Source organism: Oncorhynchus gorbuscha, linkage group LG07 (genome assembly GCF_021184085.1).
Source record: "Oncorhynchus gorbuscha isolate QuinsamMale2020 ecotype Even-year linkage group LG07, OgorEven_v1.0, whole genome shotgun sequence".
NCBI classification, from domain to species: domain Eukaryota; kingdom Metazoa; phylum Chordata; class Actinopteri; order Salmoniformes; family Salmonidae; genus Oncorhynchus; species Oncorhynchus gorbuscha.
Window position 1 is genome coordinate 29,479,817 of NC_060179.1, and position 18,849 is coordinate 29,498,665.

Sequence of the window (18,849 nt, forward strand, 5' to 3'; positions counted from 1 at the left end):
ATCTGTCTCCTCACCACGCGCTCTCACCACTGGTGTCCCCCAGGGCTCTGTTCTAGGCCCTCTCCTATTCTCGCTATACACCAAGTCACTTGGCTCTGTCATAACCTCACATGGTCTCTCCTATCATTGCTATGCAGACGACACACAATTAATCTTCTCCTTTCCCCCTTCTGATGACCAGGTGGCGAATCGCATCTCTGCATGTCTGGCAGACATATCAGTGTGGATGACGGATCACCACCTCAAGCTGAACTTCGGCAAGACGGAGCTGCTCTTCCTCCCGGGGAAGGACTGCCCGTTCCATGATCTCGCCATCACGGTTGACAACTCCATTGTGTCCTCCTCCCAGAGCGCTAAGAACCTTGGCGTGATCCTGGACAACAAACTGTCGTTCTCAACTAACATCAAGGCGGTGGCCCGTTCCTGTAGGTTCATGCTCTACAACATCCGCAGAGTACGACCCTGCCTCACACAGGAAGCGGCGCAGGTCCTAATCCAGGCACTTGTCATCTCCCGTCTGGATTACTGCAACTCGCTGTTGGCTGGGCTCCCTGCCTGTGCCATTAAACCCCTACAACTCATCCAGAACGCCGCAGCCCGTCTAGTGTTCAACCTTCCCAAGTTCTCTCACGTCACCCCGCTCCTCCGCTCTCTCCACTGGCTTCCAGTTGAAGCTCGCATCCGCTACAAGACCATGGTGCTTGCCTACGGAGCTGTGAGGGGAACGGCACCTCAGTACCTCCAGGCTCTGATCAGGCCCTACACCCAAATAAGGGCACTGCGTTCATCCACCTCTGGCCTGCTCGCCTCCCTACCACTGAGGAAGTACAGTTCCCGCTCAGCTCAGTCAAAACTGTTCACTGCTCTGGCTCCCCAATGGTGGAACAAACTCCCTCACGACGCCAGGACAGCGGAGTCAATCACCACATTCCGGAGACACCTGAAACCCCACCTCTTTAAGGAATACCTAGGATAGGATAAAGTAATCCTTCTCACCCCCCCCCCCTTAAAATATTTAGATGCACTATTGTAAAGTGGTTGTTCCACTGGATGTCATAAGGTGAATGCACCAATTTGTAAGTCGCTCTGGATAAGAGCGTCTGCTAAATGACTTAAATGTAAATGTAAATGAAATCAGCCAAGACCTCAGAAAATAAAATTGTAAACCTCCACAAATGTTGGTTCATCCTTAGCAGCAATTTCCAAACACCTGACGGTACCACGTTCATCTTACAAACAATATAAACACCATGGGACCACACAGCAGTCATACCGCTCAGGAAGGAGACTCGTTCTGTCTCCTGGAGATAAACGTACTTTGGTGAAAAAAGTGCAAATCAATCACAGAAAAACAGCAAAGGACCTTGTGAAGATGCTGGAGGAAGCAGGTACAAATTATCTATATCCACAATAAAACATCCTGAAAGGCCGCTCAGCAAGGAAGAAGCCACTGCTCCAAAACCACATAGAAAAGCCAGACGATGGTTTGCAACTGCACATGGGGACAAAGATCGTACTTTTTGGAGAAATGTCCTCTGGTCTGATGAAATAAAAATACAACTGTTTGGCCATAATGACCATTGTTATGTCTGGAGGAAAAAGGGGAGGCTTGCAAGCCGAAGAACACCATCCCACCCGTGAAGAACAGGGGTGGCAGCATCATGTTGTGGGGGTGCTTTGCTGCAGGAGGGACTGGTGCACTTCACAAAATTGATGGCTTCATGAAGAAGGGAAATTATGTGGATATATTGAAGCAACATCTCAAGACATCAGTCAGGAAGTTAAAGCTTGGTCGCAAATGAGTCTTCCAAATGGACAATGACCCCAAGTATACTTCCAAAGTTGTGGAAAATGGCTTAAGGACAACAAAGTCAAGGTATTGGACTGGCCATCATAAAGCCCTGACCTCAATTCTATAGAAAATATGTGGGCAGAACTGAAAAAGCGTGTGCGAGCAAGGTGGCCTTCAAACCTGACTCAGTTACACCAGCTCTATTAGGAGGAATGTGGAAGGCTACCTGAAACGTTTGACCCAAGTTAAACAATTTAAAGGCAATGCTACCAAATACGAATTGAGTGTATGTTGTCTTCTGACCCACTGGGAATGTGATGTGACTGGGAAAGCTGAAATTAATCACTACTATTATTCTGACATTTCACATTCTTAAAATAAAGTGGTGATCCTAACTGATCGGATTAAATGTCAGGAATTGTGAAAAACTGAGTTTAAATACATTTGGCTATGGTGTATGTAAACTTCCGACTTCAACTGCATCTAATCAAGATAGTGTTTTATATTTCATTCATTTTCAATAAATGCTAGAATTTTTCTTCAGCTTCCAGAGTATTTTGTGTAGATTGTTGACCAAAAATTCAAATTAAATAAAATTTAAACCCAGTTTGTAACAAAATATGACTCCAAAAAGTCAAGGGTGCAATACTTTCTGAAGGAACTGTAAATAAGTCTTAATTACACACAGCCCAATCCAGTATGTGTCAGAAGGGATATGAACATACGACAGCTGACAGGAAAGCTTACTTATGGGTAAGATTTACACCTAGAACCATTTCATTATGAAATTACTTCAATAGTGGGTCCCACTATGACATTTTTATGGATGTGTGTAGGTGTGCATACCGGTAGACTGGTCTTAGTGTACTAGCAGTGGTGTTTTTAAAGAAAAATGTTAGTTGATATAAGACAACATATTGTGGGCTAGTAATAGATACATTTATATAGTATTCCTTACTCACTATGCCAATCCCATTAGATCAGGAGACTGCCATGAGATGCAATGTAGTGCGAGTGTGTCAGCAGCTATGGGATGACAGATGTAAACCTTCATGGGAGAGCTAAGGAGACACATCCTTCTTGCCATAGACCTCCTGACAGTTTTATTAGCCTACAGCTTCATTGTGTTTTGGTACACCAGCAGAAGCACATTCATTTCCAACAGAACCCTGCGTTTGCCTTGCAGCACTACATTGTAGATGCATTTGAGAGAAGAGCTCATTGTGCAAATTTATTTGCGTTTTCAATAAACATTAGAGACGAAATATTGCTTAAGCCAACACTGTCTGCTTTAACCCATAGTTGCACACTCCTAGGTTGTTGCTAAACAACCAACCAGTCTATGCACCACACAGAACTCACTGCAACTGCCTCTGCAAAGCAATATTGCAAGGCAAACGAAGCGTTCCATTGGAAATGCATGTACTTCTGTGTAACAAACGCAATGACGTTGTAGGTGTGATCAATGGGTTAGAACCTGGAGAAAAATAGTTTACTGTAAGAGCAATTTGAGTCATTTTTGCATTTTGAGGAAAGAACTGGTATAGTTAGAAAAACGAGTTTACAGCATAACGGAAAATGTTGCACTCAAAAAAATGAATAAAAGCGCATACCTCGTTACCCCTGACCAACCCCCCCACACACACAGCCTCTGATTGTTCAATGGTTTAGTGACAAGTACACCCAAAAAGTTCATAATAAAAAGTACAGTTGATAGGATGTGTACAAAAAAAAAAAAAATTACGTCAAAAAAATGGAGTAAGTGACCTTGCGACGTACCCCCTACCTATATCACATTCGCAAAAAAATTACTATACTTTGTCACATGGCTTTAGCCATCATTCATATTTTTTTTTACTGTGAAGTCAGCTCACGTCTTTAGTTAAATGTTGTCTACAGTGGGGTGCCAAAATGTATCTTATACCAACGTTTTGAATGGGCATATTCATCTTTATCGACAATACCATTAAAGTAGCAAAATAAATTCAGTCATTCCCATTATTAGCTGAGTAGCATTGCTAGCTAAACCAGAGACATGGAGGCTAAACCTTTCCGTTACAACCTGTATCGTGCCAAGTGACAGCATAGCCTGCTGCTAGCTAACATTGCCTGTCAAGTCCTAACCAATGTGAATTTCAGTTTTAGAAGACAGCTCGCTAACAAAAACACTATTTTGGGCTAAACAATGGTATTTTCACATATTTACAAACAGTACAGGTATTTTATCCACTTCCTGCTTAGTTTAGTAGCTAGACTTCTTACCCCGACTCACCTCCCGCTGCCTGGTGTGTGGACGTGCTATGGATGCGCGTGCGTAAAATGTTTCATATTTCTCATGATGGCTCCACCAGAGAAGGAAAAGGAAGCGAGACATCCCACTCCCTCAATTTATGTGGTTCATGTACTTTCAATGAACTAAGCAGACCAGACCCAGCTGCGAATGCATTGGTACCTATGGGAAATCCACCCTATTAAGCAGACCGGGAGTGACCATTTCTTTCAACGGTAAGTGAATATACGTTATTTATAATGAGGAATACCTGGAGAAAATCGTATCTCTCTGAAATGAAAATAGACGGCTCTCACTTAAGTAAAATATATATTTTATCCGACGTTTCTTGAACGCTTGAAAAAAAAGTGACCCTCACCTATACCCAAAATAATGATTGAAACATATACAGCCTAAATGCGAAATGTATAGGCATGTTGTTGAAGTGCTGTTGTTGATGTAATGTTGAAATGCTGAGCGATCCTGCCAGCCTGTCGCGCATCACAATATATATTTTTTTAATGGCCTAAATCATTCATTTTCATTACCTCTTAGACTACCTGGCACGCTCATTTAGAGTTCGTATGTTGTTTAATAGCCTGTTGAAATGTTGAACGTCAATTAAAGAATAATTACTTCTCAAGCAGAGTACATTTTTTGTCTCCTCTTGGCCGGCTATGGAAGGTTATGTAGCGCAGCCTCTGAATGTCAGAGACAAACCAAATATATCCCATATGCATCGGAGTCACGTCTTTCCCCAGCATTTTACAGCTTGCTTCTAGCATAAAGCATTGCAGACTAAAGCAACGTTATACAATGCTTTATATAATCAGGTCCACTTATTATTATTTTTAAAAATCTTACATTAACAAGGGCTTTATCCATTTTCTTTAACAAAAGCCACACTACTTCCACATACACCCTCAATTCGAGACCTGATTTTAACTTAACACAACCAAGCTCTTCACTGACACTGAGGTATTTAAGGAGCGGTGACTGAATGAATTGGCTGATAAAAACTATGCATAGTAGATTATAATTTTGTCCGTCTGTCCTGAGCTGCCAGAGTCTCCCGCCTGTCCAGCGCTGCCAGAGTCTCCCGTCTGTCCTGAGCTGCCAGAGTCGCCCGTCTGTCCTGAGCTGCCAGAGTCGCCCGTCTGTCCTGAGCTGCCAGAGTCGCCCGTCTGTCCTGAGCTGCCAGAGTCGCCCGTCTGTCCTGAGCTGCCAGAGTCGCCCGTCTGTCCTGAGCTGCCAGAGTCGCCCGTCTGTCCTGAGCTGCCAGAGTCGCCCGTCTGTCCTGAGCTGCCAGAGTCGCCCGTCTGTCCTGAGCTGCCAGAGTCGCCCGTCTGTCCTGAGCTGCCAGAGTCGCCCGTCTGTCCTGAGCTGCCAGAGTCGCCCGTCTGTCAGGAGCTGCCAGAGCCGCCCGTCTGTCAGGAGCTGCCAGAGCCGCCCGTCAGTCAGGAGCTGCCAGAGCCGCCCGTCAGTCAGGAGCTGCCAGAGCCGCCCGTCAGTCAGGAGCTGCCAGAGCCGCCCGTCAGTCAGGAGCTGCCAGAGCCGCCCGTCAGTCAGGACCTGCCAGAGCAGCCCGTCAGTCAGGAGCTGCCAGAGCCGTCCGTTTCTCCGGCGCTGCCGGAGTCTCCCGTCCATTCGGGACCCGTTGCTAGGGTCCCCAGTCCGATGTCGCGGCGAGGGTCGCCGCTCGAAAGGCGCCACGGAGGCGGGTTAAGAGGCGGAGAAAGACTATGGTGGAGTGGGGTCCACGTCCTGCGCCAGAGCCACCACCGCAGACAGACGCCCACCCAGACCCTCCCCTATAGGTTCAGGTTTTGCGGCTGGAGTCCGCACCTTTACTGTCACGTTCTGACCTTAGTTCCTTTGTGATGTCTTTGTTTTAGTATGGTCAGGGCGTGAGTTGGGCGGGTTGTCTATGTTCTTTTTTCTAAGATTTGGCATTTCTGTGTTTGGCCTGGTATGGTTCTCAATCAGAGGCAGCTGTCAATCGTTGTCTCTGATTGAGAACCATACTTAGGCAGCCTGTTTTCACCCTTGAGTTGTGGGTGATTATTTTCCGTTTCAGTGTTTGCACCATTCGGGACTGTTTCGGTTTTCATTTTGTTTTCTCTTGTTCTTTTTGTATTATGTATTCATTCTCATTAAATTACATTATGGATACATACCACGCTGCACTTTGGTCCTCTGACCCTTCCTACTACTCCTCATTAGAGGAGGAAGAAGACCATTACATCTTAGCTACAGTATACATATCTCCCTGGCATATTACATCATTTATGCAGCAGCATACAAGACATTTTCGGACTCATCTTGTTTTGCTGTGTTCACTTGAACAGGAAGGTGGTGCGGCGGTCCTTCGTGGCAAATTTTGTCATCAAAGTCTGTCGTTCTCTGGATTTAGTTGTTTCAAGACAACTGCGAACTATGGAAAAAAACAAGGTTGAATCATGATGTCAGTATTCTACAGGTCGGAGCTCTAGAAAGATGCCTGTGTTCCCGACTTGGAATTCCGAGTTGGATGGCCGTTCAAAAGTTATTTCTCAGTCGTGGCTCATTTTTTTCCAAAATTCCCAGTTTTCTTGAACTCACTGAAGTCTGAGATTTCCCAGTTCCCAGACCCTTAAACCCAGACTTGGACCACACACCCACTCCACTGAATAGCAGTCTAGGGATTGCTTTGCAATGCTTGCAGTTAGCCACTGATTCCTTCCAAACCCCTCATTGTTGAATTTGCGATTTCCAACTTGTTAGGTAATGTTTATGTCCAATTGCCGGTGACCACCGATATGTTTTATCTATAATTTCTCTTCATCATTTCTCTTCATATGACAAGGATTGAAAAGGCTTTGCCAGTAGATTGTTGACTTGATTCATGATGATGACTCCTGGCTTGCTAGCTAAGATACTGAAAGTATGATGTTGACATGATCAGTCCAATCAAAGCTACGATACATATAATGTGATTTGACGTAATTTTATTATGTGACCAATGACCCTGAGCCTTCTTGGATGGGCACTTCTAATGTAACTCTATGGCAGCACCCAGGGGGCTTGAATTTTTGAGCTCTCCTCGTAGATTTTGTGGTGAAGCAGTGTCCCCATGAGTGACAGAATACTGAGCCAATCACGGCACAACTAAAGAACATTACCAACCCCTATGCTCCGTATTTTCCGCTGGCTGCCCCACCACCACAGAAAGCACTTATCTTGGCTGAAACACCCACATTTTGGAGCTGCCTTACTGAATAAAGAAAAAAAGAGACCCTGTTTATATGCACCTTTATTAACACAATGTTTAAAAAAAATGTTTTGTTTGCAAACTGATATGTAACACGTATTAATGTCAAAATAACATGCAAAACAGGAACAAAAATGTTTTGGTTTTTTGCTAAACACCTGCCTTGAATGATGGGTTACCACTGGCTGCATGCATAGTTCAGTGCGTTGCACAAGTAGTCCTACTGCAATTCCTTATGTGACTCAATATGCTGCAGACCTAAAAAAAAAAAAAATAATATTCAGGACAAATATGCTGCAATCATTCCTCCCCGGACTGGTGCCGGGACCAGGGTTTGAGAAAGGCTGGTGTAGGCTATGGATAATTTTTTTGAGACCACACTGGGCGCACTTGATATTGCGCTGATATTGCCCGGCCAGCAGAGAATCAATAATGAGCAGCATCATTGGGCAGACATGAGATACTATAATAAGCAACTAATTCTCAGACCCTGAGCAATATAACATTTAATTGATTTTCAAATTACACGACCCTCCCCTGGAATACATTTCTAAAATTCTAAACCTTCCCTGACTGAAATTGAAAAAGCATGACCCTTCCCCCATTTTCCTCCAGGTAACTATATTGTGTACATTTTGACCTCTCCCTAAACAACCTGAGTGGGGCATCTTTATTTAAATGTCATCTTTGGCTCTACCACCAGTGTCTTTTTCCCCAGGCTGGTCTCATGGACTATATCTAACATAGTAAACTAAAATCTGGGACATTCAAATTAGTATGATATGTTATGTTTGTTATGTTTGCAGCTGTTATGTTTGCAGCAAGCTAGCTGCAAACGAGTGGCTACTATTAGCTAACGCCTCTGTCCCGAAGCAAGCACCAGCTAGCCTTGAGCTATCCTCGAGCTAGGCCCATATACCAGCTAATTTGAGGGCTACAATTCCTCCTTTGCCAATTGGCCTGGACCCTTTATTGACGACACAGAGCCCCATCGATCCATCACAACTGGACTGCTGACGTGATCGCCCGATGTGGTCTCAACAGGCTATTCTGTTACGATGTCATCGAAGAACTATCTACTAGCCCCGGCCCGCTAGCTTTTCTGAACGCTATGTCCCCTGCTCGCCTAGCGTAGTAGTGACTACCGAACTGCACCCTGTCTCACCTATTGCTGCTCTTTTGACCCTATGATCACTCGGCTACACAGCTGATGCCCCCTGGACTGTTTCAATAACACGGTACCTCATTTTATTTACCTTCTCGGCCCCAGCCTCGAACTGAGGTCCTGTATGTACGTAACTGACCCGATCTGCCCATTAATTTCCATTTACCCATTGTTGTCTTAGCTCTCCTGATCAACACCTGTGATTGCTTTAAGCCTCTCTCTAATGTCAATATGCCATGTCTACTGCTGTCTTGGCTAGTTCTTATTATTTTATTTCACTGTAGAGCCCTCAGTCCCGCTCAACATGCATTAGATAGCTCTTTTGTCCAACCCCACACACATGCGGATACCTCACCTGGCTTAACTGGTGCCTCCAGAGAGAAAACCTCTCTCATTGTCACTCAACGCCTAGGTTTACCTCCACTGTACTCACATCCTACCACACCATTGTCTGTACATTATGCCCTGAATCTATTCTACCACGCCCAGAAATCTGCTCCTTTTTTCTCTGTTCCCAACGCACTAGACAACCAGTTCTTATAGCCTTTAGCCGTATCCTACTCCTCCTCTGTTCCTCTGGTGCTATAGAGGTTAACCCAGGCTCTGTAGCCTCCAGTTCCACTCCTATTTCCCAGGCGCTATAATTTGTTCACTTCTGTAACCGTAAAAGCCTTGGTTTCATGCATGTAAACATCAGAAGCCTCCTCCCTAAGTTTGTTTTATTCACTGCTTTAGCACACTCCGCCAAACCTGATGTCCGTGGTCTGAATCCTGGCTGAGGAAGGCCACCAAAAATTAGAAATTTCCATCCCCAACTACAACATTTCCCGCCAAGACAGAACTTCCAAAGGGGGTGGAGTTGCAATCTACTGCAGAGATAGTCTGCAGAGTTCAGTCATGCTATCCAGGTCTGTGCCCAAACAGTTCGAGCTTCTACTTTTAAAAATCAACCTTTCCAGAAATAAGTCTCTCACTGTTGCTGCTTGCTTGTTATTGTTTTTAATTTTACCTTAATTTATACAGATTTTTTCTCATTGAGATAACATCTCTTTTCCAAGAGAAACCTGGTCCAATAGCAGCAGCGGGAACAACGTTTCAGACAAACACTAACACAACATTAAACAAAACTATAAACACACATACAGTACAACAAAAACATTGTACATGTCACGCTCGTCTAATGAAATAACGGACCAAGGCCAGAATTACGTAGAGTTCCACATGTTTAATCAAATGAAACTCACAAAAACAAAAAAGAAGAATAAACAATACTTGAAGCTCAAGCAGTGCTCACAGGCAACTACACAGAAACAAGATCCCACAAAAACCAGTGGGGAAATGGCTGCCTAAATATGATCCCCAATCAGAGACAACGATAAACAGCTGCCTCTGATTGGGAACAATACCAGAACAACATAGAAATATGGAACACCCTGACCTAACCAAAATAGAGAATAACAAGGCTCTCTATGGTCAGGGCGTGACAGTACCCCAGGTAGAATGGAGGAAGGCTCCTCCCATGGAGCGGGACCAGACGCCGTGCCTGGACTGGGCACCGGCAAAGAGGAAGGCTCCTGCCATGGAGCTGGACTGGACGCCGTGCTCAGACTGGGAACCGGCGCAGAGGAAGGCTCCTGCCCTGGTGCTGGAGGTTACGGACCGTGGACCGTCTCAGGAGGTTCCCGGGCTGTGAAACGTCGTTGGAGGTTCCGGACTGGGGACCGTCACCGGAAGCTCCGGACAGGGGACCGTCGCCGGAAGCTCTGGACTGGGGACCGTCGCCGGAAGCTCTGGACTGGGGACCGTCGCCGGAAGCTCTGGACTGGGGACCGTCGCCGGAAGCTCTGGACTGGGGACCGTCGCCGGAAGCTCTGGACTGGGGACCGTCGCCGGAAGCTCTGGACTGGGGACCGTCGCCGGAAGCTCTGGACTGGGGACCGTCGCCGGAAGCTCTGGACTGGGGACCGTCGCCGGAAGCTCTGGACTGGGGACCGTCGCCAGAAGCTCTGGACTGGGGACCGTCGCCTGAAGCTCTGGACTGGGGACCGTCGCCTGAAGCTCTGGACTGGGAACTGTCACCCGAAGCTCTTGACTGGGGACCGTCGCCTGAAGCTCTGGACTGGGGAGACGCACTGGAGGCCTGATGCGTGGGGCCGGCACTGGTGGCACCAGACTGGTGACATGCACTTCGGGGCGAGTGTGGGGAGCAGGCACAGGACGTACCTGACTGGGAAGGCGCACTGAAGACCTGGTGTGTAGAGCTGGCACAGATGGTGCCGGAACGATGACGCACTCCGCACGGTGAGTTCGGGGAGCTAGCATAGGACATACTGGGCTGTGGTGGCGCACTGGAGACCTGGTGCGTAGAACCGGCACAAATTGTACCTGAACGATGACGCACACTTCAGGGCAAGTATGTGGAAGAAACCCAGGACATACCGGACTGGGGAGGGACACTGGAGGCCAGATGCGTGAAACCGGTACAGATGACACCGGACTGGTGTCAGGCTCCTCGGCACGCCCACGCTGCAGCACTCTCATCACCACCACCTCTCTCTGGAATCTTTCATCGAGTTCCTCCTTCGACACCCTGACGGTGTCTGGCTCATTTCTCGGCTCTGTCGACCACCCCGTGTGCCTCCCCCAAAACAAATTCTGGCTGTCTTTTGGGCTTACTCTGTGGCCGCGAACCCCGGCGTCGCAGCTGTTCTCCCATCTTTCCTGTCGTCTGTTTCCACGGCAGGCTTTTGTGTCTTGTCAAGACCTCCTCCCAAGTCCAGGATATTCTCTCCTCGATCTCCTCCAAGGACCAGGATGCCATCTCCTCCCGGGCACGCTGTTTGGTCCTGGTGTGGTGGGATCTTCTGTCACGCTCGTCTAATGAAATAACGGACCAAGGTGCAGCGTACGTAGAGTTCCACATGTTTAATCAAATGAAACTCACAAAAACAACAAAGAAGAATAAACAATACTTGAAGCAGTGCTCACAGGCAACTACACAGAAACAAGATCCCACAAAAACCAGTGGGGAATTGGCTGCCTAAATATGATCCCCAATCAGAGACAACGATAAACAGCTGCTTCTGATTGGAAACCATACCAGGCCATCATAGAAATAATTAACCTAGATAGGAACACCCCCCCCAGTCACACCCCGAACTAACCAAAATAGAGAATAACAAGGCTCACTATGGTCAGGGCGTGACAGTACATTAAAAACACAAATATCTTGAATAAAAACAGCTGGCCTAAAAACAATTACACTCTTCTATGATATATACACCGATCAAGTGTTTAAACTCCACCAACGAAACTTGATCATTACATTTTAAAATGTTCATGACAGAACATTATAGACCCCCCTCAGCCCCCAGCTGTGCCCTGGACACCATATGTGAATTATTTGCTCCCCATTTATCTTCAGAGTTCGTACTGTTAGGTGACCTAAACTGGGATATGCTTAACACCCCGGCCGTCCTACAATCTAAGCTAGATGCCCTCAATCTCACACAAATTATTAAGGAACCTACCAGGTACAACCCTAAATGCGTAAACACGGGCACCCTCATAGATATCATCCTGACCAACCTGCACTCTAAATACAGCTCTGCTGTCTTCAACTCGGATCTCAGCGATCACTGCCTCATTGCCTGCATCCGTAATGGGTTCGTGGTCAAACGACTACCCCTCATCACTGTCAAATGCTCCCTAAAACACTTCTGCGAGCAGGCTATTCTACTCGACCTGGCCTGGGTATCCTGGAAGGATATTGACCTCATTCAGTCAGTAGAGAATGCCTGGTTATTCTTTAAAAGTGCTTTCCTCACCATTTTAAATAAGCATGCCCCATTCAAAAAATGTAGAACCAGGAATAGATATAGCCCTTGGTTCACTCCAGACCTGACTGCCCTTGACCAGCACAAAAACATCCTGTGGCGTACTGCATTAGCAGTGAATAGCCCCCGCGATATGCAACTTTTCAGGGAAGTTAGGAACCAATATACACAGGCAGTTAGGAAAGCAAAGACTATTTTTTTCAAACCGAAATTTGCATCCTGTAGCACAAACTCCAAAAAGTTCCGGGACACTAAAGTCCATGGAGAATATGAGCACTTCCTCCCAGCTGCTCACTGCACTGAGGCTAGGAGACACTGTCACCACCGATAAATCTACGACAATTGAGAATTTCAAAGAGCATTTTTCTACGGCTGGCCATGCTTTCCACCTGGCTACCCCTACCCCGGTCAACAGCTCTGCACACCCTACAGCAACTTGCCCAATCCTCCCCCATTTCTCCTTCACCCAAATCCAGATAGCTGATGTTCTGAAAGAGCCGCAAAATCTGGACCCCTACAAATCATCAGGGTTACACAATCTGGACCCTCTCTAAAATTAACCGCCACAATTGTTGCAACCCCGATTACTAGCCTGTTTAACATCTCTTTCGTATTGTCTGACATCCCTAAAGATTGGAAAGCTGCTGCGGTCATCCCCCTCTTCAAAGGGGGAGACACTCTCGACCCAAACTGTTACAGACATATATCTATCCTACCCTGCCGTTCTAAAGTCTTCAAAAGCCAAGTTAACAAACAGATCACCGGCCATTTCGAATCCCACCATACCTTCTCCGCTATGCAATCTGGTTTCCGAGCTTGTCATGGGTGCACCTCAGCCACGCTCAAGGTCCTAAACCATATCATAACCGCCATCGATGAGAGACATTACTGTGCAGCCGTATTCATCGATCTGGCCAAGGCTTTTGACTCTGTCAATCACTGCATTCTTATCGACAGACTCAACAGCCTTGGTTTCTCAAATGACTGTCTTGCCTGGTTCACAAACTACTTCTCATACACAGTTCAGTGTTTCAAATCGGAGGGCCTGTTGTCCGGACCTCTGGCAGTCTCCATGGGAGTGCCACAGGGTTCAATTTCCGGGCCGACTCTTTTCTCTGTATACATCAATGATGTCACCCTTGCTGCTGGTGATTCTCTGATCCACCTCTACGCAGACGACACCATTTTGTATTCTTCTCGCCCCTCTTTGGACACTGTGTTAACTAACCTCCAGACGAGCTTCAATGCCATACAACTCTCCTTCCGTGGCCTCCAATTGCTCTTAAATGCAAGTAAAACTAAATGCATGTTCTTCAACCGATCGCTGCCCGCACCTGCCTGCCCGTCGAGCATCACTACTCTGGTCATTTCTGACTTCGAATATTTGGACAACTACAAATACCTAGGTGTCTGGTTAGACTGTAAACTCTCCTTCCAGACTCACATTAAGCATCTCCAATCCAAAATTAAATCTAGAATCAAGTTCCTATTTCGCAACAAAACATGACTATCCTAAAACTGACTATCCAACCGATCCTTGACTTCGGCGATGTAATTCACAAAATAGCCTCCAACACTCTACTCAGCAAATTGGAAGTAGTCTATCACAGTGCCATCCGTTTTGTCACCAAAGCCCCATATACTACACACCACTGCGACCTGTATGCTCACATTGGCTGGCCCTCGCTTCATATTTGTCACCAAACCCACTGGCTCCAAGTCATCTGTAAGTCTTTGCTAGGCAAAGCCCTACCTTATCTCAGCTCGCTGGTCACCATAGCAGCACCCACCTGTAGCACGCGCTCCAGCAGGTATATTTCACTGGTCATCCCCAAAGCCAACTCCTCATGTGGCCGCCTTTCCTTCCAGTTCTCTGCTGCCAATGACTGGAACGAATTACAAAAAACAATCGCTGAAGCTGGAGTTTTATATCTCCCTCACAAAGTTTAAGCATCAGCTGTTAGAGCAGCTTACCGATCATTGCACCTGTACACAGCCTTTCTGTAAATAGCCCACCCAAATACCTCATCCCCATATTTTTTTTGTTCCTTTGCACCCCAGTATCTCTACTTGCACCATGATCTTCTGCACATCTATCACTCCAGTGTTAATGCTAAATTGTAATTATTTTGCCACTATGGCCTATTTATTGCCCTACCTCCCTAATCTTACTACATTTGCACACACTGTATATAGATTTTTCTATTGTGTTATTGACTGTACATTTGTTTATCCCATGTGTAACTCTGTGTTGTTTGTGTCGCACTGCTTTGCTTTATCTTGGCTAGGTCGCGGTTGTAAACTTGTTCTCAACTGGCCTACCTGGATAAATAAAGGTGAAATATATTTTTTAGCATGATTACATAGGACAGAGGGTTATTTAAAGGGACATTTCACCCTGCCTCTACCGCTGTGTATAGTCATTACTACACTGAACAAAAGATCAGAAAACCAGTCAGTATCTGGTTGGACCAGCATTTGCCTCATGCAGCGCGACATCTCCCATGCATATTGATTGTGTCCTGTGGAATGTTGTCCCACTCCTCTTCAATGGCTGTGCAAAGTTGCTGGGAACTGGAACAAGCTGTCTTACAAGTCGATCCAGAGCATCCCAAACGCGCTACATTGGTGACATGTCTGATGAGCATGCAGGCCATTGAAGTACTGGGACATTTTCAGCTTCCAGGAATTGTGTTCAGATCCTTGCGACATGGGGCCATGCATTATCATGCTGAAACATGAGGTGATGGCGGTGGATAAATAGCACGACAATGGGCCTCAGGATCTCATCACAGTATCTCTGTGTATTCAAATTGCCATCGATAAAATGCAATTGTGTTCGTTGTCCGTAGCTTATTCGTGAAGAGCACACTTCTCCAGTGTGCCAGTGGCAATCGAAGGTGAGCATTTGTCCACTGAAGTCAGTTACGACGCCTAACAGCAGTCAGGTCAAGACCCTGGAAAGGACGACGAGCACGCAGATGAGCTTCCCTGAGACCGTTTCTGACAGTCATTGCAGAAATTCTTTGGTTGTGCAAACTTACAGTTTCATCAGCTGTCTGGGTGGCTGGTCTCAGAGGATCCTGCAGGTGAAAAACCCGGATGTGGAGGTCCTGGGATGGCGTGGTTATGTTTTAGGCTGGATTTCTGTACAGCACTTTGAGATATCAGCTGATGTACGAAGGGCTATATAAATACATTTGATTTGATTTGATTATCTGGCAATAGCTCTGGTGGACATGCAGCTAGCATGCCAATTGCACGCTCTTTAAAAAATTGAGACATCTGTGGCATTGTGTGTGACAAAACTGCACATTTTAGAGCTGCCTTTTATTGTCCTGAGTGCAAGTGCACCTATGTAATGATCATTCTGTTTAATCAGCTTGAGAGAAATATGCTTTTGTGTGTATGGAACATTTCTGGGATCTTCTATTTCAGCTCAGGAAACATGGGACCAACACTTTACATGTTGCATTTATATTTTTGTTCAGTATACAGTACCAGTCAAAAAGTTTTTTATTTAATTTTTTTCTAGTTTCTACATTGTAGAATAATAGTGAAGACATCAAAACTATTAAATATTAAAAAAAGTGTGAAACAAAGTAGCCACCCCATGTAAGCCGGCCCAAGGAGACGCACTGGGGACCAGATGCGTAGAGCCGGCTTCATGGCATTTGGCTCGACGCTCAATCTAGCCCGGCCGATACACGGAGCTGGAATATACCGCACCGGGCTATGCACCCGCACTGGAGACACCGTGCGCACCACAGCATAACACGGTGCCTGCCCGGTCTCTCTAGCCCCCCCGGTAAGCACAGGGAGTTTGCGCAGGTCTCCTACCTGGCATAGCAATACTCCCTGTGAGCCCCCCCCCCCCAATACATTTTTGGGGCTGACTCTCAGGCTTCCATCCGCGTCGCCGTGCTTGCTTCGCCAACTCCATTCTCCGATAACCTTCCGCGCACTGCTCCATCGAATCCCAGGCGGGCACCGGCACTCTCCCTGGGTCGACTTTCCACCTGTCTGTCTATCTCCTCCCAAGAAGTATAGTCCATACTGTCCTCCTCTTTGGGCTGCTCCTGTTGCCTCTTCTCCTGCTGCACCTTTGGGCGGCTACTCTCCCCTGGTTTAGCCCAGGGTCCTCTCCCGTCGAGGATTTCCTCCCATGTCCAGAAATCCTTATTGCGCCTCTCCTCTTTGGGCTGCTCCTGCCTGTTGACACGCTGCTTGGTCCGTTTGTGGTGGGTGATTCTGTAACGGTTTTCTAGGTGTGAAGGAGAGTCGGACCAAAATGCAGCGTGTAGATTGCGATCCATGTTTAATGAACAACGTAAACACGAATTAACACAAACACTACAAAACAAAGAATGTAAATAACGAAACGAAAACCGAAACAGCCTATACTTGTGTCAACTAACACAGCGACAGGAATAAAGACACTAAGGACAATCACCCACGACAAACAAATATGGCTGCCTAAATATGGTTCCCAATCAGAGACAACGATAAACAACTGCCTCTGATTGAGAACCACTCCAGACAGCCATAGACGTTGCTAGATACCCCACTAAGCTACAATCCCAATCCCAATCCCAACACCAAAACTCACCACAATACAAAAACCCCATGCCACACCCTGGCTTGACCCAATACATGAAGATAAACACAAAATACTTCGACCAGGGCGTGACATACGCAAGCATGATGGAACCGGACACACCTTGCAGTTCTGAAACCAGCACGGGACACTGAAAGCTATAACATCCCCACTGTGACTATTAAAACCTTCCCTAACCCGAAATCGTGGATTGATGGCAGAATTCGCACAAAACTGAAAGCGTGAACCACCGCATTTAATTATAGCAAGGTGACTAGAAACATGACCGAATACAAACAGTTTAGTTATTCCCTCCACAAGGCAATCAAAAAAGCAAAGCATCAGTATAGAGACAAAGTAGTCACATTTCAACGGCTCAAACACGAGACGTATGTGGCAGGCACTACAGACAACCACGAATTACAAAAAGAAAACCAGCCCCGTCGCAGACATTGACGTCTTACTCCCAGACAAATTAAACAACTTCTTTGCACACTTTGAGGACAATATAGTACCACCGACATGGCCTGCTACCAAAGGCTGTGGGCTCTCCTTCTCCGTGGCCGACGTGAGTAAAACATTTTAACGTGTTACCCTTGCAAGGCTCCCGGCCCAAACGGCATCCCTAGCCGCGTCCTCAGAGCATGCGAAGACCAGCTGGCTGGTGTGTTTACGGACATATTCAATCAATCCCTATCCCAGTCTGCTGTCCCCAAATGCTTCAAGATGGCCACCATTGTTCCTGTTCCCAAGAAATCTAAGGTAACTGGACTAAATGACTACCGCCCCGTAGCACTCACTTCTGTCATCATGAAGTGCTTTGAGAGACTAGTCAAGGATCATATCACCTCCACCCTATCTGATACCATAGACCCACTCCAATTTGCTTACCGCCCCAATAGGTCCACAGACGATGCATCGCCATAACACTGCCCTTTCCCATCTGGACAAGAGGAATACCTATGTAAAAATGCTGTTCATTGACTACAGCTCAGAATTCAACGCCATAGTACCCTCCAAACTCATCATTAAGCTTGAGACCCTGGGTCTCGACCCCGCCCTGTGCAACTGGGTCCTGGACTTTCTGATGGGCCGCCCCCAGGTGGTGAGGGTAGGAAACACCATCTCCACCCCGCTGATCCTTAACACTGGGGCCCCACAAGGGTGCGTTCTCAGCCCTCTCCTGTACTCCCTGTTCAGGTAGGCTTGATAGGTAGGCTTGATTACCAACAACGACAAGACAACCTACAGGGAGGAGGTGAGGGACCTCAGAGTGTGGTGTCAGGAAATCAACCTCTCACTCAACAAAACAAAGGAGCATACTGTCGGGCTGTATCACCGCCTGGTACGAAAACTGCACCGCCTTCAACTGCAAGGCTCTCCAGAGGGTAGTGCGGTCTGCACAACGCATCACCAGGGGCAAACTACCTGCACTCAAGGACAACTACAGCACCCGAGGCCGAAAAGATCAACAACAACCAAAGTAACTGCCTGTTCACCCCGCTATCATCCAGAAGGCGAGGTCAGTACAGGTGCATCAAAGCTGGGACCAAGAGCCTGAAAAACAGCTTCTATCTCAAGGCCATCAAAGTGTTAAAACAGCCATCACAAACATAGAGGCTGCTTCCAAAATACAGACTCAAATCACAAGCCACTTTAAATGGATTTAATAAAGGTATCACGAGTCACTTTAAATAATGCCACTTAAATACTGTTGACATATCCTACATTACTCATCTCATATGTATATACTTATAATAATGGCCCTGTGTGTCAGGAAGCAGGTGAAACATTTAATAAAACAACAAAACCAGTAACGAGACAATTCCATAAAGCTACACGCCGGTAAACAAGAACAATACCAACTAGTGAGAAAACATAAGGGAGTGACATGTAAAGGGGAGGAAATGAAGGTAATGAAGTCCAAGTGTGAATCATAA

At 46.5% G+C, this 18,849-nt stretch overlaps 1 protein-coding gene across 3 annotated transcripts in view; it reads right to left on the bottom strand.

The window, feature by feature from the left end:
- The window catches only part of LOC124039757 (anion exchange protein 2-like), an 82,053-nt gene extending 77,907 nt beyond the window's left edge, over positions 1 to 4,146 (bottom strand). For 2 of the 3 annotated variants that reach the window (XM_046356084.1, XM_046356083.1), the window contains exon 1: positions 4,055 to 4,146. The gene's annotated coding sequence lies outside the window, so the exon portion shown is untranslated. The remainder of the gene's footprint in view (positions 1 to 4,054) is intronic. The other variant, XM_046356085.1, reaches the window with a different exon arrangement.
- Between the last annotated feature and the right edge of the window lie 14,703 nt (positions 4,147 to 18,849).